Here is a 23435-nt window from a genome sequence, read left to right on the forward strand (position 1 = left end):
GGTCTCTGTGGGTCTCTATTAGTGTGGGTCTCTATGGGTCTCTATGAGTGTGGGTCTCTGTGGGTCTCTATTAGTGTGGGTCTCTGTGGGTCTATTAGTGTGGGTCTCTGTGGGTCTCTATGAGTGTGGGTCTCTGTGGGTCTCTATTAGTGTGGGTCTCTATGGGTCTCTATGAGTATGGGTCTCTGTGGGTCTCTATTAGTGTGGGTCTCTGTGGGTCTCTATTAGTGTGGGTCTCTGTGGGTCTCTATGAGTGTGGGTCTCTGTGGGTCTCTGTGAGTGTGGGTCTTTGTGGGTCTCTATTAGTGTGGGTCTCTATGGGTCTCTATGAGTGTGGGTCTCTGTGGGTCTCTATTAGTGTGGGTCTCTGTGGGTCTCTATTAGTGTGGGTCTCTATGGGTCTCTATGAGTGTGGGTCTCTGTGGGTCTCTATTAGTGTGGGTCTCTGTGGGTCTCTATTAGTGTGGGTCTCTGTGGGTCTCTATGAGTGTGGGTCTCTGTGGGTCTCTGTGAGTGTGGGTCTCTGTGGGTCTCTATTAGTGTGGGTCTCTATGGGTCTCTATGAGTGTGGGTCTCTATGGGTCTCTATGAGTGTGGGTCTCTGTGGGTCTCTATTAGTGTGGGTCTCTGTGGGTCTCTATTAGTGTGGGTCTCTGTGGGTCTCTATTAGTGTGGGTCTCTGTGGGTCTCTGTGGGTCTCTATTAGTGTGTGTCTCTGTGGGTCTCTGTGGGTCTCTATGAGTATGGGTCTCTGTGGGTCTCTATTAGTGTGGGTCTCTGTGGGTCTCTATTAGTGTGGGTCTCTGTGGGTCTCTATTAGTGTGGGTCTCTGTGGGTCTCTATTAGTGTGTGTCTCTGTGGGTCTCTGTGGGTCTCTGTGAGTCGCCATTAGTCTGTAGAAACGTGCGTATTTGTCTGCTGTGATGATGATGATGAGCCATTTCGTTGGGCTATCATTTGTGGGCCCTTTTCTGGTAAAATAAAAATAGTTGAGTTTTAGTATGGGTCTCTGTGGATCTCTGTGGGTCTATGGGTCTCTATGAGTATGGGTCTCTGTGGATCTCTGTGGGTCTATGGGTCTCTATGAATATGGGTGTCTATGGGTCTCTATGAGTTTGGGTCTCTGTGAATCTTTTTGGGTCTATGGGTCTCCATGAATATGGGTCTCTGTGGGTCTCTGAATATGGGTCTCTGTGAATCTCTTTGGGTCTATGGGTCTCCATGAATATGGGTGTCTATGGGTCTCTATGAGTTTGGGTCTCTGTGCATCTCTGTGGGTCTATGGGTCTCCATGAATATGGGTGTCTATGGGTCTCCATGAATATGGGTGTCTATGGGTCTCTATGAGTATGGGTCTCTGTGGGTCTACGGGTCTCCATGAATATGGGTGTCTATGGGTCTCCATGAATATGGGTCTCTGTGGGTCTACGGGTCTCCATGAATATGGGTGTCTATGGGTCTCTATGAGTATGGGTCTCTGTGGATCTATGGGTCTTTTATGAGTCTCTAGAAACATACGTTTAAAGTATTCGGCTGCTGGTATAAATGTCCACGCAATGAGGGCGATGCTGATGATGCTGATGATGCTGATGATGCTGATGATGCTGATGATGCTGATGCTGATGATTGGCCGCTTCACTGATTTACAATTTGTGAAAGCTGAGGGTCAGTGGCTTCTGACAAACAGCTGACACAGACGCTCAGTAGGGCGGCTTACATCTGGTTAAGAATATAATAAGAACGAGTTCGTAGTTTGAGTTGATACTTTTTCCTCCCGGGGCGTTGCACCATCGCTGGACGTTGACACGTCTGCCCGGCCCGGCGCATCTTGACGGGGGATTTTGCAATTGAGCAACTCTGGGAAAAAAACAAAGTTGGCTCAAGAAACTTCCCCCTTTCTCGATTTTACTGCTCCCCCCCCCCCACTCCACCCCCCCCCCCCACTTCACCCCCCCACCACCCACTACTACCCACCCACCGTGGATGTGCGGTCTGCAAAAAGACAAGATTGCACAAGATTCATATATAATAGATTATTTCACGCTCAGCGTAATTTCTTGTGTTGTCCGTGTTGTTCGTTCTTTCCCACCACCCCCCCCCCCCTCCGTCACCGCCCCCCAAACCAGCTTAGACATCTAATGCATCCTATTCTCTCTCTCTCTCTCTGTGTCTCTTTCTCCGTGTCGCTAGCGGCAGATGCTGCTTACGCTTGCTTGCGAAACTCTCCGTGCATGCGATGACTTTAGCTTTGGGGGGGGGGGGAGGAGGGTGGTGGAGGTTACGATTTTTATTTTAAACGTGGTTATGTTTTTGCGATTGTTCCGTACGTACGTGTGTGCGCGTTGTACTTCTTTCGCACCACCGCATCGTGGTGGCCAACCGTGCTTATCCTAGGTGCGGGGTGGGGGAAGGACAACAAACTAAATGCAAAAACAGTCGAGAAATTCGCCGCTAGTGGCTAGGGGATGTTAACTACCTCACCCGGTACACAGGAGTTCGTGGGTTCGATCCATGACCCTGACGCCTGCTGCTGTATATTTGGAGTTTGAGTGTCTCTCTCATCATCATCACGGTGGCTAGGAGATGTTAACTACCTCGCCCGGTACACAGGAGTTCGTGGGTTCCATCCACAACCCTGACGCCTGCTGCTGTATATTTGGAGTTTGCGTGTCTCTCTCATCATCATCATCACGGTGGCTAGGACATGTTAACTACCTCGCCCGGTACACAGGAGTTCGTGGGTTCCATCCATGACCCTGACGCCTGCTGCTGTATATTTGGAGTTTGCGTGTCTCTCTCATCATCATCACGGTGGCTAGGAGATGTTAACTACCTCGCCCGGTACACAGGAGTTCGTGGGTTCGATCCACGACCCTGACGCCTGCTGCTGTATATTTGGAGTTTGAGTGTCTCTCTCATCATCATCACGGTGGCTAGGAGATGTTAACTACCTCGCCCAGTACACAGGAGTTCGTGGGTTCGATCCACGACCCTGACGCCTGCTGCTGTATATTTGGAGTTTGAGTGTCTCTCTCATCATCATCACGGTGGCTAGGAGATGTTAACTACCTCGCCCGGTACACAGGAGTTCGTGGGTTCCATCCATGACCCTGACGCCTGCTGCTGTATATTTGGAGTTTGAGTGTCTCTCTCATCATCATCACGGTGGCTAGGAGATGTTAACTACCTCGCCCGGTACACAGGAGTTCGTGGGTTCGATCCACGACCCTGACGCCTGCTGCTGTATATTTGGAGTTTGCGTGTCTCTCTCATCATCATCACGGTGGCTAGGAGATGTTAACTACCTCGCCCGGTACACAGGAGTTCGTGGGTTCGATCCACGACCCTGACGCCTGCTGCTGTATATTTGGAGTTTGCGTGTCTCTCTCATCATCATCATCACGGTGGCTAGGGGATGTTAACTACCTTGCCCGGTACACAGGAGGTCGTTGGTTCGATCCACGACCCTGACGCCTGCTGCTGTATATTTGGAGTTTGCGTGTCTCTCTCATCATCATCACGGTGGCCTGGAGATGTTAACTACCTCGCCTGATGTATACAGGAGGTCGTGGGTTCGATCCTGACCCTGACGCCTGCTGCTGTGTATTTGGAGTTTGCGTGTCTCTCTGATCATCATCACGGTGGCTAGGAGATGTTAACTACCTCACCTGGTATACAGGAGGTCGTGGGTTCGATCCTGACCCTGACGCCTGCTGCTGTATATTTGGAGTTTGAGTGTCTCTCTCATCATCATCACGGTGGCTAGGAGATGTTAACTACCTCACCTGGTATACAGGAGGTCGTGGGTTCGATCCTGACCCTGACGCCTGCTGCTGTATATTTGGAGTTTGAGTGTCTCTCTCATCATCATCACGGCGGCTGGGAGATGTTGACTACCTCGTCTGGTGTGCAGGAGGTTGTGGCTTCGATCCTGACCCTGACGCCTGCTGTATATTTGGAGTTTGCGTGTCTCTCTCTCCCCGTGGTCGCGTGGATTTTTCTCCGGGTCCTCCGGTTTTTCCCTCCACATTTAGAATCAACTTCGCGCGTTTTAGAGTATTTTGCTGCTGCTAAAAATATCCTCGTGATGATGATGATGTTGATGATAAGCCACTTTGTTGAGCTATCATTTTTGAAAGGCAGGTCACTTCTGAAAAAGAGCTACACCTGATAAAATATATATTTATCTTTTTATAATTTCATAGTTTGCAGAGGTGGGCGGCTCGATTCCGGCGGCGGGCCATCCTACTTACCAGCACTATCAGAGTGACTCTTTTTTACACGCTTTCATTTAACTCACTCTGTCTGTTGTTGTTGTCGTTGTATCTTCAAATCTTGGAAGTCAATTTTAACCCACTTCCCGATGTGGTATCGACTGCAAACTTGGTATACTTATGTCATGCTGATGACAATACTGTATTCTATCATAAAGAAAATAACATTATTTTTTAAATGTTATGTTTCGGCTTGGGTCTAATTGTCCACGGTCAACTGACGTTGGCTGTAATTGGCCACGGACCCTTACGTTTTGGCAAGCTTCGGGGCCACTTCCTGGAGTCGTGGAGTTCTGCTATTACTAGTACATTTCATAAAAGCGTGTTTAAAAAAAAGTTTTTTAAACATTACTTCTTTTGACTGTGCGACAAGCGTTGTCACTTAGACAAGGAATCCGTTCTGTAAGCTCGCAGGGCAATGCCACCGTCCGTGTGAACAGAGCACGGGCCAGGGAAGCAGATTTCACAGAGCTACCACTCGGATCCCTTCTTCAAGTGATCACTTTGATCCGCACAAAACGGCTCGTGGATGCGGATATTTCAGAACTACCTCTGAGATCGCTTCTTCTTCATGTGACCTCTGGTCCCCACACACACGAGAGAGCATCACTCTTCCCCACCCGCTCTGCCATGCGACAGTGAGGTTCATCGCGCGTGACGGTCAAACCGACAGTTTAGTTCCCAGAGCTGGGATTCGGACAAATTATGCACAGAAACAATTCGACCGTAACGGCGTGTTTTTCTGTGCGCAGTCATTGGTGACGGGGCTGAGACCATCGATTCACTGACCCCTTGAGGTCCTGGTTTGATCACGACTCGGCGCGTGCGAGTCTTATGTCTCTGTGTGAATCTATAGGTGTCTGTGTAACCGTCAGTTTTCTACGCAAGTCATTGATGACCGTACTAAAATCCTCAACCTCACTACCCCTTGAGATTCCGGTTGGATTATAGGCAGCTGCCCGGAATCGAACTCAGCCTCCCGGCACTCCTCCGATTGTCGGAATAAAAATATGGCTGTCATGATGAAAGGGGGTAGGCAGTAAATCAGAGATGGCAGATTTGTCAAAGGAGAGTCTGCGATTGAGAGAGACCTAGCAGTGGCCGTGTTAGCAAGGGCAGTTGTAAGATATGACAGCTCTCTTGAGGAAGATGTGGCTCCCAATCAAAACAATGGCTCCAAAACAAAATGGCTGCTCCTAAAACAAAATGGCGGCCACCAATCAAAATGGCGGCCACATAACAAGTAGCAATTAATGCTGAGAGCACAGTTCAGTGGCTGTGATGAAATCAAAGATGGCTCTATAAAGCAGGAACTACTGTCGGGTTTAACATGACTGCTACATGAGATGGGGGGGGGGGGGTCGATGCGGAGGGGGGCTGTACGAGTGAGCAAAATAACGCAGAAGATCCCCTTGGGTTTGATCTTCCACGAAGTTGCTCATGGTTCACCCTAAACCGTGTCCACTGCACAAACCATGGCAGCAGCAGATGCAGATAATAGCTGATGCACAAATGGATAATTTAAAACTCTCCAGTAGTGTGCGACCGTGGTCATCCATAACAGACCGTAATACGACGCAACGCGACGCAATGCCCTGATGCACAAATACGAAGCAGAAGTCATCACAGCGATACACTCCGCGACTGCTCCTGGCGCAGTTGCTGATTCGAGATTGTGAATCCATTTCTTGCTCTGCATCTACATCACGGTGGCTATGAGATGTTAACTATCTCACCTGGTAGACAGGACATTGTGGATTCCTTTCCGAATCTTGACACCTGTATATCTGGAATTTGCATGTTCCCCCCCCCACGCTCGTGTGGATTTGTCTCCAGGTCCTCTGGTTTTTCTCTCCATGTTTATAAACATGCGTTTAGAATATTTTGCTATTAATTTCCACATGATAAGCCACTTCGTTGAGCTATCATTTGTGGCCAGGTCGATTCTATAAAGCAGTTATACAGCTCAGTGGACCTTACCTGGTAAAATAAAATCGTTCGATAGTAATTTAATACTTTATACATCGGTCTCTACGAGCCTCTATTTGTCTCGTATCAATCTCTGAGTCCTGATGGGTTTCTACGTGTCTTGAGAATAGGTGTCTATGGGTCTCTACGATAACGTGTAATCGTTATATATAGCGGCGGCGTCTTTCATTGCAAGAAGTTATCTCTGACAATCGTCGAGGAACCCCAAAACAACATCGGCCTTCTACGACGGGAGAAGAAGCACGACAAAATGGCCGCCCCTTAACGGCAAAATGGCCGCCTCTTTCCCATTACCTGGACCTGGCCATGATGATGGTGGAGTGCCAGGGAAATGGGGGTTTGGGAGGGGGGGGGGTAGCAGAGAGGAGGTGAGGGATGAGAGTCAGAGGAGGGGGGGAGGGAGAGAGAGAGAGAGAGATGGGAGGTGAGTGGTGTGCATGAGGAAGAGCGCTGCTGAACAAGAGGAAGCAAGTTTGCCCACTCCAGGTGTTCGCCACCTCGTGATTCTCGCTTTGACACGCCAGGGGATTTTTATTTGTCATGCGGGCGTGTTTGTGTTCGTGCGCGCGTTTGTGTTCGCTGCGCGCGTGTGCGTGTTTGTGCGTGCTTGTGCGTGGAGAAGAAGAAAAACCAAATGGTACGCCTTGAATGGCATTGACACGCTTCCCCATCACCTGGACCTGCCCGTGTGTGTGTGTGTGTGTTCGCGCGTGTGTGGAGTAGAAGGTCGACTCAGCCTCAAATAACTACCTGGTGCCGCGCTGTGTCGTAAACATCGCCACTGGGGAGACAAAGGCGGCCGGGCGTGGTGCTGGCCACCCACCCACTCGTGTGCCGTGGTGCCCGCCGCCTTCATAGGTGCTGCTACTCGCTGCTAACAGCACTTGCTCCAACAGTCTGTTACAGGCCATAGGGAGATCTTTGCATCTGTTTGTGTGTGTCTGTGTAAATATTTCTCAGTGTTGTTTAAGCTTAGCGCAGGGAGGTAATTTTGGGGTGCTGATTCCAAATCTGGCATCAGTTTTTGTCTATCACATCAGGTTTTTGAGATATCAAATATTGCATTTTCAATAAAAACTGCAGAAGAAAAATATTAAATAAATGTGGATATCTACATAAAATGATATATAAACACACTATCCTAAAAATACAGCGCCATATTTTAACACTAAAGCAGTCACTGACTCGCAACAACTTGCAATCATAAGTGACAGAGTTAATTTCGGGTAAAATCAATGAAAATGGGGTATGCCGACAGCATAAAAATGAGATGTGATAGAGCAAATCTGAGATCAGATTTGGAATCAGCACCCTGAAATTAGTCTAAAACAGCTGCAAAGTCCAGGCCAAAAAAAAAATGTGTTTTTTGTTGTTGACCAGTGTAATTCGTTCATACTGCTGATGTAGATGCAGAGCCAAGGACTACATGATCACATTCGGGTGGTGAAGCCAGTAAACAACCGCATCAGGAGCAAGCGGAGGAGTGTAGTGTGTATCATCATCATCATCATCGCTGTGATGATGTCTTCTTCGTTTGTGGATCGGGGCGTTGCGTCGTTATACGTCGTACAGCGTGGTATGAATCACCCTCGGTCGCACCACTACTCCTGAAGGGTTTTTCAATTTTCCATTTGTGCATCGGCTATCTGCATCTGCCATGGTTGGCTGAAAACGTGTTCATATACAAAGGACTGCAGATCTTGGGCAATTTGTTTGGTAGCGCATTTTCCTGATGGCCTGGCTGCTGCCTTGTGCCTTTGTCAAGTTCATTTCAAGTTCAAGATCGTTGATTAGGTATCGCCCCAGCCGCAACAAACAGAATATGAACAGAGAAACATCTTCCAGCGACGACGCGTAACAGAAACATCCTGGAATAAACCAGCAGATCTGAAAACAAAAACGTATTCAAACGCTGTGTGCAAAAATCCCAATGTGGTGCAAGTCAACAATAACAACCATGAGACAATTTGGATTGTCTGTGATTCCTCGGCGACTACGAGAGATGCATTTTGCATGACCGGTCTCTCGCGCGCATGATACAAAGCTGAACGATATTAACTCAATCTGAATTTCCACAAGGCCAGGCAGAGATGAGAACTTTTGGATTATTCTAAAAAACGCCGTCACCAGGAAGTGATGTCACATGTGACATCACTTCCTGGTGCTGTCACATGTGACATCACTTCCTGGTGCTGTCACATGTGACATCACCAGAAAGTGTTACTCCCGCCAACATTGGTGTCGTGTGGCACTAGGCCAGGGGTCGGGAACCTTTTTGACTGGGAGAGCCGTAAAAGCCAAATATTTCTAAATATATTTCATTGAGAGCCATATAGTATTTTTAACGTATAATAAATTAAATATGTCTTACTTTTAATGCGACTTCTGGTGCTGCATGGTTTTGCTGATGGCCTTGTAGTCTGGTTCGTACGTGGTGAGGTTGAGCTTCGTGCAGGCGTGACCCGTGAAATTTATCTTCAAAACTAATTTCTGTTTACTTTAAAATGACACGGTATTATTAAGCAATATCACAAGTATTTTAAAATCAGTTCCAAACTGATTTTTTATTTTTTGATTATTGTTTTTTCAACTCAAAATTGTCTGGGAGCCATATGCCGTCACCGGAAGAGCCATATATGGCTCGCGAGCCATAGGTTCCCGACCGCGGCACTAGGAGGTTGATGTCGCGATCGTGAACGCAAATACTTCTTTACCACACGGAGTGTGTTGGATCTACAATCCTCGTGTGTGTGTTAAACTTCTTTCGCGCCGTACGTAGGCAACCACGCTAATCGGAGGTGCGGGGGGTAAGGACAACAAACTAAACACAACAACAACAACTAACTAAACACAACAACAACAACAAACTAAACACAACAACAACAAACTAAACACAACAACAACAAGAAGCAGTTGTAAAGAGAGATGAGTTTGTGAATGTATATGACGATGATGACGTCAAAGTGCATCGTAGCTCCCAGGGGCTTCCTAATGTCGGTCAGGAAGAGCGTTCCAGACGGCCGCAGGAGCAGCAGCGCATCTGAAAGCGTCACGCGATGACGAAGATGATGACGATGACGACGACGATTATGATGACGACGATGATGACGACGATGATGACGACGATGATGACGACGATGATGACGACGATGATGACGACGATGATGACGACGATGATGACGACGATGATGATGACGATGATGACGATGATGACGACGATGATGACGACGATGATGACGACGATGATGACGACGATGATGACGATGACGACAATGACGACGATGAAGATGACGACGATGAAGATGACGATGATGATGACAACGATGACGATGATGACGATGCGGTGTTCGATGGCCAAGCCAGAAGCCGCTGCTGCTGTGAGTATGAGCGGAGTTCTTGTGATGATGGTTTATGTATGAACTTTAGATTCTTAAGAACTGCTTCTTGCTGTTGTATTTAGTTTGTTGTCCTTCCCCTGCACCTCCGATGGGCACGGTTGGCTACGTAGGGCGGTGCCTAAAAAGTTAAACTCACCCCCTAGTGTGCCCTGACCTGGGGTGCGCTGACCTGGGGTGCGCTGACCTGGGGTGCGCTGACCTGGGGTGCCCTGACCTGGGGTGCGCTGACCTGGGGTGCGCTGACCTGGGGTGCCCTGACCTGGGGTGCGCTGACCTGGGGTGCGCTGACCTGGGGTGCCCTGACCTGGGGTGCCCTGACCTGGGGTGCGCTGACCTGGGGTGCGCTGACCTGGGGTGCGCTGACCTGGGGTGCGCTGACCTGGGGTGCGCTGACCTGGGGTGCGCTGTGTGTGTGCATGCGTGTGTATCTGTGTGTGTGTGCATGCGTGTGTGCGTGTGTGTGTGTGTCTGTGTGTGTGCATGTGTGTATCTGTGTGTGTGTCTGTGTGTGTGTGTGCGTGCGGTCTGGCAAAACAACCTCCTACCTCCTCGCGGTGCCGGACGGGCAACACTGTCGTGGACATTGCTGTGGGGGGAGGGCCAATGCCCATTGGCCTCTCCCCTCATGGCGTCTGTGACCACCACAGTGGCTAAACGGGGGCTCTGGACGGGTGTGAGGGGCTGGTAACCCCTCCACCTTCAATTCATTACCACTAAACCACGAATTAAACATAAACCTGTAACAAATAAGCTTGTGCCGGAGGCCCCGGGGGGTCAGGCTTTTATGACGTCTCCTGGCCAAACCCCATTTGGCGGAGCCAGGAGATTGAATTTTCACCCTCGGGGCTCCTCCAGAAACAACAAAAAACCATTGCGGATGGCCACGTGGAATGTTCGAACGCTCACTGCGGAGGAGAGGCTGCCACTCCTCTGTCGGGAGCTGGACCGGTACCGCCTGGATCTCTGTGGCATTCAGGAGGTCCGGTGGACCGGTTCTGGCTCCTGCCACCATGAGGGGTGGACAGTCCTCTACTCGGGGCAGGAGACTGCCAAACAACAGGGTGTGGCTCTTCTTCTGAACAAAAGAATGAAGGGGGCGTGGGAGCGTGGCGGTGAGGTGTGGGAAGCTGTAAGCCCCAGGATACTTTGGGCTCGCCTTCCCATCAACCAGAGGCGAGGAGTGGTGGTCGTGGTTACTTATGCCCCCACCGAAGACGAACATCCGTGGAGGGATGCAAGCAAAGCCGATGAGTCAGACGCTTTCTATGACCTCCTGTCACAGGTGCTGGCTAAAGTGGCCACTCGGGACAGAGTCATCTTGTTGGGTGACTTCAATGCCCGAGTTGGTCATGATGCTGACACCTGGTCTGGAGTGATTGGAAGGCATGGGCCAGATCAGCTCAATAATAACGGTAGGAGGCTGCTAGATTTTTGTGCAGCCCATGGGCTTGTAATTACCAACACGCTCTTCCGGCATCGGCGCATCCACACAACATCATGGATACATGCCGGGTCCAAGCAAGAACATCTGCTGGACTACATAGTGACGGACCAGCGGATGCGAACCCATGTCCTTGACACCAGGACCTACCGTGGAGCTGATCTGTCCTCTGACCATCGACTAGTCATCTGTAAGATGCGCCTGCCTTTCTTCCACTCCGGTGGTGGGTGTACACCCAGGATCCCATTCCAACCAAAAGTGGCCTGGTCTCAGTTAGCTGATGAAAGTTGCAAGCGAGAATTTCATCATCGCTTGCAGCTGGGGTTGGCATCGTCCCCCACTCCACCTGATGTCGAGGGTAAATGGGCGAGGTTTAAGACTGTGACTCATGCAGCTGCAATGGCTGCTTTGGGTACGCGGTCCAGACCTCCCCAGAAACCCTGGCTGACAGAGGAGGTGTTCAGGTTAATTGAGAAAAAGCGACAGGCCCACTCTCATCGCCTACAGCATCCCACGTCAGAGAATGAGGAGGTTTACCGCAGCCTTCGCTCGGAAGTTCAGAGAGCCGTAAGGCGTTGTAAGGATGGGTGGTGGTCGCGGGTTGCTGAGGAGATGGAGTCTGCCTCAGTGGCCCGTGATCACAAATCACTATTTAACTCCATCAAAAAAGTAACCTGCAGCGCCACACCTATTACCATCATTAGAGGAAAAAACGGTGATCCAATCTCCGACCCCCAGGAACAGGTTTGCAGATTTTCTGAGCATTTCTGTGAGGTCCTGGGGGAGGGAAATTCTCTCAGCCAGGAAAACATCATGGCACAAAGTGGGGATAACCCTGCTGAGGCTGCGGTGCCTCAAATATTGGAAGAGGTCACCCCCTGTGAGTGGCTGGCTGAGGTTCCAGCTGTTGAGGAAGTACTGAGGGCGATCCGGAGTCTGAGACCAGGGAAGGCACCGGGCAGAGATGATCTCCCAAGCGAAATGCTGAGGGAGGGTGGCGTTTGTGCACAGACTGCCCTATATGACATCATAACAACAGTCTGGACCACTGGACGGGTTCCGCAGGACTGGAAGGATGCCCTGGTGGTCCCCCTCTTTAAGAAGGGGGACCGCACAGACTGTACAACTACAGGGGCATCTCACTCCTCAGTGTGCCGGGTAAGGTCCTGGCAAGGATTATTCAACATCGCCTTGCTAGGCACGCTGAGGAGGGGCTTGCGGAGCCCCAATGCGGTTTCAGGAAAGGGCGGTCCTGCACAGATGCCATATTTTCTGTCCGTCTGCTACAGCAGAGGTGTAGGGAATTCCAAAAAGACCTACATCTCTGCTTTATTGACCTGGTCAAGGCCTATGATACCATCAGTAGGACTGGACTCTGGGTTGTTCTTCGTGCTTTCGGAGTCCCTGACCCTCTGCTCACGATCATTAAGGACCTTCATGATGGTGAGCGGGCCCGGGTAAAACTACGTGGCCGGGAGTCGGAGCCTTTCCCTGTACACCTTGGGGTGCGACAGGGATGTCCTCTGGCTCCCACATTATTTAACATCTATTTTGACCGCGTAGTTCGTGAAGCCTTCAATAGCTGTACCGGGGGAATTTCCGTTTGGTACAGATATAATGGGAGGCTGATCGACGCCCGGGTGCGATCAAGGGATGGCTCCCTATTGGTCAACCACGTTATGTATGCCGATGATTTGGTAATAGCTGCTCATTCAGAAGAGGAGTTGGAGGCGCTGTTGCTGAGACTGGAGCGTGCCACTAAGAGGTGGGGCCTTACCATCAGCCCCACCAAAACCAAGCACCTGCCTGGGTATTTTGTACCATCGGACACTCCACCCCCACAACTCCCAATTGGTGATGGGGCAGTTGTGGAGAGAGTGGAGAGTTTCCCATACCTGGGCAGTATGCTTATGACCGGCTCCAGTCTATCAGCAGAGGTCTCACTCCGAATCAGTCGAGCGGCAATATCTTTTCATCGGTTGCGTAACGCTGTGTGGAAGCTACCTGGTCTGTCGCTCCGCACGAAGCTTCAGGTCTTCTCGGCCACGGTCATTCCCTCCCTTCTCTACGCTTGCGAGACGTGGACCCCCCTGGTGGAGCATCTTCGCCGGTTGGAAACATTTAGGCTGGCCTGCCTACGATCCATCCTGGGTTTAACCAGGCTGGATTGTGTGAGGAGCTCACAAATCCTTGAAAGATCTGGGCAAAGTCCCATCAGTGAGCTCCTCCGGCAGGCAAGGCTGCGTTGGCTGGGTCATGTAGCCCGCATGCCCAGCCACCGCATGCCTAAACAGCTTTTGTTCGGCCGGATCGAGGGGGCTAGACGGGCGCGGCACGGGCTGGAGAAGAGATGGAGTGATGTGGTACAGGAGGACGTGGAGCTGAGTGGACTTGCCGATGACTGGTACCAGCGGTGTCAAGATCGGCCTCAGTGGAGGAGGCTCGTGAAGGACGCTACGGGGCAGTTGGAGGCAGTCGCCCTCCAACAACAACGGAGGGCGGAGGAGCGACGCTCACAACAACGAGCGGATCGCCGGGTGGCTAAAGCACAGCAAGTTGGCACAGTAGGGGGCACAGGTGGTGCATCAGCCAGTCATCTCGGTCATCTCGGTCAGTCGACCAGTGGCACCTGGGTCTGCCCCGTGACCTCCTGCCAGCGGGCTTTCGACACTTCACGTGGCCTCAAGGTGCACTTGGCCTGGCACAAGCATCGTGGTGACGTCACCGCTACTTAGTGGCGAATGGCGGTTGTTGTTGTTGTTGTTGTTGTGCGTGCGTGTGTATCTGTGTGTGTGTGCATGCGTGTGTGCGTGTGTGTGTGTGTCTGTGTGTGTGCGTGTGTATCTGTGTGTGTGTATCTGTGTGTGTGTATCTGTGTGTGTATCTGTGTGTGTGTCTGTGTGTGTGTATCTGTGTGTGTGTATCTGTGTGTGTGCATGTGTGTATCTGTGTGTGTGTGTCTGTGTGTGTGCGTGCGTGTGTATCTGTGTGTGTGAGCATGCGTGTGTGCGTGTGTGTCTGTGTGTCTGTGTGTGTGCGTGTGTATCTGTGTGTGTGTATCTGTGTGTGTGTATCTGTGTGTGTGTGTGTCTGTGTGTGTGTATCTGTGTGTGTGTGTATCTGTGTGTGTGCATGTGTGTATCTGTGTGTGTGTGTCTGTGTGTGTGCATGCGTGTGTATCTGTGTGTGTGCATGCGTGTGTGCATGCGTGTGTCTCTGTGTGTGTGTGCATGCGTGTGTATCTGTGTGTGTGTGCATGCGTGTGTATCTGTGTGTGTGTACATGCGTGTGTATCTGTGTGTGTGTGCATGCGTGTGTCTGTGTGTGCGTGCATGCGTGTGTATCTGTGTGTGCGTGTGTATCTGTGTGTGAGTGCATGCGTGTGTATCTGTGTGTGTGCGTGCATGCGTGTGTATCTGTGTGTGCGTGTGTATCTGCGTGTGTGCGTGCATGCGTGTGTATCTGTGTGTGCGTGTGTCTCTGTGTGTGTGCGTGCATGCGTGTGTATCTGTCTGTGTGTGTGCATGCGTGTGTATATGTGTGTGCGTGTGTGTCTGTGTGTGTGCGTGCATGCGTGTGTCCGTGTGTGTGTGCATGCATGCGTGTGTCCGTGTGTGTGTGCATGCGTGTGTCTCTGTGTGTGTGCGTGCATGCGTGTGTATCTGTCTGTGTGTGTGCATGCGTGTGTATCTGTGTGTGCGTGTGTGTCTGTGTGTGTGTGCGTGCATGCGTGTGTCCGTGTGTGTGCATGCGTGTGTATCTGTGTGTGCGTGTGTGTCTGTGTGTGTGTGCGTGCATGCGTGTGTCCGTGTGTGTGTGTGCATGCATGTGTATCTTGTGTGTGTGTGCATGCGTGTGTATCTGTGTGTGTGTGTATCTGTGTGTGTGCATGCGTGTGTATCTGTGTGCGCGTGTGTTTGTGTATCTGTGTGTGTGTGTGCATGCGTGTGTATCTGTGTGTATCTGTGTGTGTGTGCGTGTGTATCTGTGTGTGTGTATATCTGTGTGTGTGTGCATGCGTGTGTATCTGTGTGTATCTGTGTGTGTGTGCGTGTGTATCTGTGTGTGTGTGTATATCTGTGTGTGTGTGTGTGTATCTGTGTGCGTGGGTGTGTATCTGCGTGTGTGTATCTGTGTGTGTGTATCTGTGTGCGCGTGTGTATCTGTGTGGGTGTGTATCTGCGTGTGTGTATCTGTGTGCGTGTGTCTGTGTGTGCGTGTGTCTGTGTGTGTGTGTATCTGTCTGTGTGTGTGTGTATCTGTGTGTGTGTATCTGTGTGTGTATCTGTGTGTGTGTATCTGTGTGCGTGTGTGTGCATGCGTGTGTATCTGTGTGTGTGTCTGTGTGTGTGCATGCGTGTGTCTCTGTGTGTGCATGCGTGTGTCTCTGTATCTGTGTGTGCGTGTGTCTCTGTGTGTGTCTGTGCGTGTGTGTATCTGTGTGTATCTGTGTGTGTGTGCATGTGTGTGTATCTGTGTGTGTGTGCGTGTGTGTGCGCGTGCATGCGTGTGTCTCTCTGTGTGCATGTGTGTGTATCTGTGTGTGTGCGTGTGTATCTGTGTGTGTGCATGTGTGTATCTGTGTGTGTGTGTCTGTGTGTGTGCATGCGTGTGTATCTGTGTGTGTGTGCATGCGTGTGTGCGTGTGTGTGTGTCTGTGTGTGTGCATGTGTGTATCTGTGTGTGTGCGTGTGTATCTGTGTGTGTGTGCATGCGTGTGTGCGTGTGTGTGTCTGTGTGTGTGCGTGTGTATCTGTGTGTGTGTATCTGTGTGTGTGTATCTGTGTGTGTATCTGTGTGTGTGTGTCTGTGTGTGTGTATCTGTGTGTGTGTGTATCTGTGTGTGTGCATGTGTGTATCTGTGTGTGTGTGTCTGTGTGTGTGCGTGCGTGTGTATCTGTGTGTGTGAGCATGCGTGTGTGCGTGTGTGTCTGTGTGTCTGTGTGTGTGCGTGTGTATCTGTGTGTGTGTATCTGTGTGTGTGTATCTGTGTTTGTATCTGTGTGTGTGTGTGTCTGTGTGTGTGTATCTGTGTGTGTGTGTATCTGTGTGTGTGCATGTGTGTATCTGTGTGTGTGTGTCTGTGTGTGTGCATGCGTGTGTATCTGTGTGTGTGCATGCGTGTGTCTGTGTGTGTGTGCATGCGTGTGTCTGTGTGTGTGTGTGCATGCGTGTGTATCTGTGTGTGTGTGTATCTGTGTATATCTGTGTGTATATATGTGTGTGTGTGCATGTGTGTGACTGTGTGTATCTATGTGTGTGTGCGTGTGTGTCTGTGTGTGTGTGTGAGCACTGCCCGACTTCTGCATTGGTGGTCAGGCCAGGCCCAGACAGAAGTGACTGCGTCACGGGCACCTGTGCAGTTGTGTGTTTGTGGTCATAGACCACACAAAAAGGAGGAATTTAATGACATTTCCTGCCCTGTTAAATAAATAAATATGCGTCGCCTTCTGGTGGGGTCAAGTGTGGGGAAACCCCCACTCCTTCCCAAGACGTAGCCTAGCTATCAGATGTTAACTACCTCGCCTGGTACGCAGGAGGTCGTGGGTTCAATCCCGACCCTGACGCCTGCTGTATATTTGGAGTCTGTGTGTCTCTCATCATCATCACGGTGGCTAGGAGATGTTAACTACCTCGCCTGGTACACAGGAGGTCGTGGGTTCGATCCCGACCCTGACGCCTGCTGCTGTATATTTGAACTCTGCGTGTCTCTCATCATCATCACGGTGGCTAGGAGATGTTGACTACCTCGCCTGGTGTACAGGAGGCCGTGGGTTCAATCCCGACCCTGACGCCTGCTGTGTATTTGGAGTCTGCGTGTCTCTCATCATCACGGTGGCGAGGAGATGTTAACTACCTCGCCTTGTGTACAGGAGGTCGTGGGTTCAATCCCGACCCTGACGCCTGCTGCTGTATATTTGGAGTCTGCGTGTCTCTCATCATCACGGTGACTAGGAGATGTTAACTACCTCGCCTGGTACGCAGGAGGTCGTGGGTTCAATCCCGACCCTGACTCCTGCTGCTGTATATTTGGAGTCTGCGTGTCTCTCATCATCATCACGGTGGCTAGGAGATGTTGACTACCTCGCCTGGTGTACAGGAGGCCGTGGGTTCAATCCCGACCCTGACGCCTGCTGTGTATTTGGAGTCTGCGTGTCTCTCATCATCACGGTGGCGAGGAGATGTTAACTACCTCGCCTTGTGTACAGGAGGTCGTGGGTTCAATCCCGACCCTGACGCCTGCTGCTGTTTATTTGGAGTCTGCGTGTCTCTCATCATCATCACGGTGGCTAGGAGATGTTGACTACCTCGCCTGGTACACAGGAGGTCGTGGGTTCAATCCCGACCCTGACGCCTGCTGCTGTATATTTGGAGTCTGCGTGTCTCTCATCATCACGGTGACTAGGAGATGTTAACTACCTCGCCTGGTACGCAGGAGGTCGTGGGTTCAATCCCGACCCTGACGCCTGCTGCTGTATATTTGGAGTCTGCGTGTCTCTCATCATCATCACGGTGGCTAGGAGATGTTGACTACCTCGCCCGGTACACAGGAGGTCGTGGGTTCAATCCCGACCCTGACTCCTGCTGTATATTTGGAGTCTGCGTGTCTCTCATAATCACGGTGGCGAGGAGATGTTAACTACCTCGCCTGGTATACAGGAGGTCGTGGGTTCAATCCCGACCCTGACTCCTGCTGTATATTTGGAGTCTGCGTGTCTCTCATCATCATCACGGTGGCTAGAAGATGTTAACTACCTCGCCTGGTATGCAGGAGGTCGTGGGTTCAATCCCGACCCTGACTCCTGCTGTATATTTGAAGTCTGCGTGTCTCTCATCATCACGGTGGCTAGGAGATGTTAACCACCTCGCCTGGTCTGCAGGAGGTCGTGGGTTCGACCACGACCCTGACGATGCCTGCTGCTGTATATTAGGAGTTTGCGTCTTTCTCTCTCCCCGTGGTGGTCGCGTGGATGTTCCTCTGGGTCCTCCGGTTTCCCCCCCCCCCCCCCCCCCACTCTGCATTTGCAGTCGAATCGACGTCACCACGCGTTCAGAGTATTTCGCTGCTGCTATAAATCTCCACTTGACGATGACGACGACTATGATGATGATGATGACGATGATGATGATGATGACGATGACGATGATGACGATGACGATGACGACGACTATGATGATGATGACGATGATGATGATGATGACGATGACGACGATGATGATGACGATGACGATGATGACTATGATGATGATGACTATGATGATGATGACGATGATGATGATGACGATGATGACGACGATGATGATGACGATGATGATGATGATGACGATGATGATGACGATGATGATGACGATGATGATGACTATGATGATGACGATGATGACGATGATGATGACGATGATGACGATGACGATGATGACGATGATGATGATGACATGCCTCTTCATTGGGCTATCATTTGTGATGGCCACCAGGTCGCTTCTGAAAAGAAAGCAACACTGCAGCTCCGTGGGGCATTGTCTGGTCAAATACAACATAGTTGATTTTTAGTATGGGGTGGGTCTTTCTGGGTCTCTGTGGGTCTCTGTGAGTATCTATTAATATGGGTCTCTGTGGGTCTCTGTGAGTATGAGTCTCTGTGGGTCTCTGTGAGTATGGGTCTCTGTGGGTCTCTGTGAGTATGGGTCTCTGTGAGTATGGGTCTCTGTGGGTCTCTGTGAGTATGGGTCTCTGTGGGTCTCTGTGAGTATGGGTCTCTGTGGGTCTCTGTGAGTATGGGTCTCTGTGGGTCTCTGTGAGTATGGGTCTCTGTGGGTCTCTGAGTATGGGTCTCTGTGGGTCTCTGAGTATGGGTCTCTGTGGGTCTCTGTGAGTATGGGTCTCTGTGAGTATGGGTCTCTGTGGGTCTCTGTGAGTATGGGTCTCTGTGGGTCTCTGAGTATGGGTCTCTGTGGGTCTCTGTGAGTATGGGTCTTTGTGGGTCTCTGAGTATGGGTCTCTGTGGGTCTCTGTGAGTATCGGTCTCTGTGGGTCTTTGTGAGTATGGGTCTCTATGAGTATGGGTCTCTGTGGGTCCCTGTGAGTATGTGTCTCTGTGGGTCTCTTGTGAGTATGGGTTTCTATGGATATCTATGAGTATGGGTCTCTGTGGGTCTCTGTGAGTATGGGTCTCTGTGGGTCTCTGAGTATGGGTCTCTGTGGGTATCTGTGAGTATCGGTCTCTGTGGGTCTCTGTGAATATGGGTCTCTGTGGGTCTCTATGAGTGTCGGTCTCTATGAGTATGGGTCTCTGTGGGTCCCTGTGAGTATGCGTCTCTGTGGGTCTCTGTGAGTATGGGTCTCTGTGGATATCTATGAGTATGGGTCTCTGTGGGTCTCTATGAGTATGGGTCTCTGTGGGTATCTGTGAGTATGTGTGGGTCTCTGTGAGTATCGGTCTCTGTGGGTCTCTGTGAATATGAGTCTCTGTGGGTCTCTGTGAGTATGGGTCTCTATGGGTCTCTATGAGTATGGGTCTCTGTGGGTCTCTGAGTATGGGTCTCTGTGGGTATCTGTGAGTATGTGTGGGTCTCTGTGAGTATGGGTCTCTGTGGGTCTCTGTGAATATGGGTCTCTGTGGGTCTCTGTGAGTATGGGTCTCTGTGGGTCTCTATGAGTATGGGTCTCTATGAGTAAGGGTCTCTGTAGGTCTCTATGAGTATGGGTCTCTGTGGGTCTCTGAGTATGGGTCTCTGTGGGTATCTGTGAGTATGTGTGGTTCTCTGTGAGTATGGGTCTCTGTGGGTCTCTAAGTATGGGTCTCTGTGGGTCTCTGTGAGTATCGGTCTCTGTGGGTCTCTGTGAATATGGGTCTCTGTGGGTCTCTGTGAGTATGGGTCTCTGTGGGTGTCTGTGAGTATGGCTCTCTGTGGGTCTCTGTGAGTATGGCTCTCTGTGAGTATGGGTCTCTGTGAGTATGGGTCTCTGTGAGTATGGGTCTCTGTGAGTATGGATCTCTGTGGGTCTCTGTGAGTATGGGTCTCTATGAGTATGGGTCTCTGTGGGTCTCTGTGAGTTTGGGTCTCTGTGGGTCTCTGAGTATGGGTCTCTGTGGGTCTCTGTGAGTATGGGTCTCTGTGGGTCTCTGTGAATATGGGTCTCTGTGGGTCTCTGTGAGTATGGGTCTCTGTGGGTCTCTATGAGTATCGGTCTTAATGAGTATGGGTCTCTGTGGGTCTCTATGAGTATGGGTCTCTGTGGGTATCTGTGAGTATGTGTGGGTCTCTGTGAGTATGGGTCTTTGTGGGTCTCTGAGTATGGGTCTCTGAGTTTGGGTCTCTGTGGGTATCTGTGAGTATCCGTTTCTGTGGGTCTCTGTGAATATGGGTCTCTGTGGGTCTCTATGAGTATCGGTCTCTATGAGTATGGGTCTCTGTGGGTCCCTGTGAGTATGCGTCTCTGTGGGTCTCTGTGAGTATGGGTCTCTATGGGTCTCTATGAGTATGGGTCTCTGTGGGTCTCTGAGTATGGGTCTCTGTGGGTATCTGTGAGTATGTGTGGGTCTCTGTGAGTATGGGTCTCTGTGGGTCTCTGTGAATATGGGTCTCTGTGGGTCTCTGTGAGTATGGGTCTCCGTGGGTCTCTATGAGTATGGGTCTCTATGAGTAAGGGTCTCTGTAGGTCTCTATGAGTATGGGTCTCTGTGGGTCTCTGAGTATGGGTCTCTGTGGGTATCTGTGAGTATGTGTGGTTCTCTGTGAGTATGGGTCTCTGTGGGTCTCTAAGTATGGGTCTCTGTGGGTCTCTGTGAGTATCGGTCTCTGTGGGTCTCTGTGAATATGGGTCTCTGTGGGTCTCTGTGAGTATGGGTCTCTGTGGGTGTCTGTGAGTATGGGTCTCTGTGAGTATGGGTCTCTGTGAGTATAGGTCTCTGTGGGTCTCTGTGAGTATGGGTCTCTATGAGTATGGGTCTCTGTGGGTCTCTGTGAGTATGGGTCTCTCTGTATCTCTGAGTCTCTAGAAAAGTGCGATGAGAACCTTTGGCTGCTATGAATTTCTACACGACGATGAAGATGACGATACTTTTTTGAAAAACACGTTTTAATGAAATGTACCGTACTAGTAATGGAAGAACTCCACGACTCCAGGAAGTGGCCCCGAAGCTTGTCACAACGTAAGGGACCGTGGCCAATTAGAGCCAAGCCGAAACATAATATGTAAAAAATAATGTTTAAAAAAAATAATGATAGAATATTGTATTGTCATCGGTATGACATACGTATACCAAGTTTGCAGTCGATAGCACATTGGGAAGTGGGTTTAAATCGAGTTACAAGATTTAAGGATTCAACAACGACAACAACAACAACAACGCCAACAACAGACAGAGTGAGTTATTAAAAATCGTGTAAGAAAGAGCACTTACATTTGGTTTAAATCGGAAAAAATTTTAGTTTTGGAAGAGTAGGCCAAGAACAGCGTCTGGTGGGGAGCTCGCTGGTGCTGCACGCTAGAGGAGGAGGCACCATTCCGCCCGGCGTGCCCTGCGCAAGCAATCTGCGGTTCCGTGCGATGACCTCTATTTCAAGATGAGTCGTCAAAGTGTTCTGAGTTCGAGCCCTGGTTGTGTGGTGGTCATCGTGAAGGACGCTACTGGGCAGTTGGAGGCAGTCGCCCTCCAACAACAACGGAGGGCGGAGGAGCGACGCTCACAACAACGAGCGGAGCGCCGGGTGGCTAAAGCACAGCAAGTTGGTACAGTAGGGGGCACAGGTGGTGCATCAGCCAGTCATCTCGGTCATCTCGGTCAGGCGACTCGTAGCATCTGCTGGGTGTGCCCCGTGACCTCCTGCCGGCGGACGTTCGACACTTCACGTGGCCTTAACGTGCACATAGCCTGGCACAAGCGCCGTGGTGACGTCACCGCCACTTATTGGCGAATGGAGGTTGTTGTTGTTGAGTGCGAGTGAGTGAGTGTATGTGTGTGTATGTGGGGAGCGGTAGTGTAGCAGTTAGCACGCTGCACTACGAACCTAGCGACCCGGGTTCGATTCCCAAACACCGGTGACGATTATCTGAACCGGTCCTGGGCCTCCCCTAGGTCGACTCAGCCTCAAATGAGTACTTGGTGCGATGTGTAAACATCTCTGCTAGGGAGACAAAGGCAGCCGGGTTTGGTGTTGGCCACCCACCCCCTCGTGTGCCACAGTGCTGGCCTTCATAGGTGCTCGCTAACAGCACTTGCCCCTACAGTCTGTCAAGGCTATATGGGGATCTTTGTCTTTGTAGTGGTTAGTACACTGCGCTACGAACCCGGCGGCCTGAGTTCGATTCCCGCTCACGGCCAACGCCAGTGGCGATTTTCTGAACCGGTCCTGGGCCTCCTCTAGGTCGACTCAGCCTCAAATGAGTACTTGGTGTGGTGTGTAAACATCTCCGCTCGGGAGACAAAGGCGGCCGGGCGTGGTGCTGGCTACCCACTCCCTCGTGTGCCACCGTACCGGCCTTCACAGACGCTCGCTAACAGCACTTGCCCCAGCAGTCTGTCACAGGCTACACGGGGGACCTTTGTCTGTGTGCGTGCAGGCGTTTTCGGTGTCCAAGGAGCTGGTTCCCCGCGTGGTGTCCCGCCTGGTGGAGGCGGTGGCCGAGGAGATGGCGCGCCTGCTGCAGTGCGTCGCCTGCTTCAGCACACACGGAGCCCTGCAGGTCGCCGCTACGCACACACCTGACGTTCCCACGACGTTCCCACGACATTCACTTGGGGTTCACCTGACGTTCCCACGACGTTCCCACGACGTCCCCCCGACGTCCCAGTGACGTTCCCCCCCGCCCTCCCCGCGCGTGTCTGGCAGGCTCGGCTGGAGGTGAGTGCCCTGAGAGACGCCGTCGACTCCTTCCAGACCCCGAGCTCCAGGTGGGTGGGTGGGTGGGTGAGTGGGTGGGTGGGTGTGTGGGTGGGTGGGTGGGTGGGTGAGTTGGTGGTTGGGTAAGTGGGTGGGTGGGTGAGTGGGTGGGTGAGTGGGTGTGTGGGTGGGTGTGTGGGTGAGTGGGTGGGTGGGTGTGTGGGTGGGTGGGTGAGTGGATGGGTGGGTGGGTGGTTGTGTGAGTGGGTGGGTGAGTTGGTGGTTGGGTAAGTGGGTGGGTGGGTGAGCGGGTGGGTGAGCGGGTGGTTCGGTGAGTGGGTGGTTGGGTGAGTTGTTGAGTGGTTGTGACCCGTGTGCCCCCCCCCCCGTGTGCCCCCCCCCCGTGTGCCCCCCCCCCCGTGTGCCCCCCCCCCGCGTGCCCCCCCCCCCGTGCCCCCTCCAGGCAGAGCTTCTCGCAGGCCTTGGCTCAACTCCACCACGTGCCCAGCG

General features: G+C 51.4%; 1 long non-coding RNA gene across 1 annotated transcript; it reads left to right on the top strand.

The window, feature by feature from the left end:
• Positions 1-22103: 22103 nt before the first annotated feature.
• On the top strand, positions 22104-23435 carry LOC133358041 (uncharacterized). Its single transcript, XR_009757006.1, has 3 exons — positions 22104-22788; positions 22935-22996; positions 23389-23435. It is a non-coding gene; the product is annotated as an uncharacterized LOC133358041 (long non-coding RNA).

Source organism: Lethenteron reissneri, chromosome 60, assembly GCF_015708825.2.
Source record: "Lethenteron reissneri isolate LAM-NWPU_2019-01 chromosome 60, ASM1570882v1, whole genome shotgun sequence".
NCBI lineage: Eukaryota > Metazoa > Chordata > Hyperoartia > Petromyzontiformes > Petromyzontidae > Lethenteron > Lethenteron reissneri.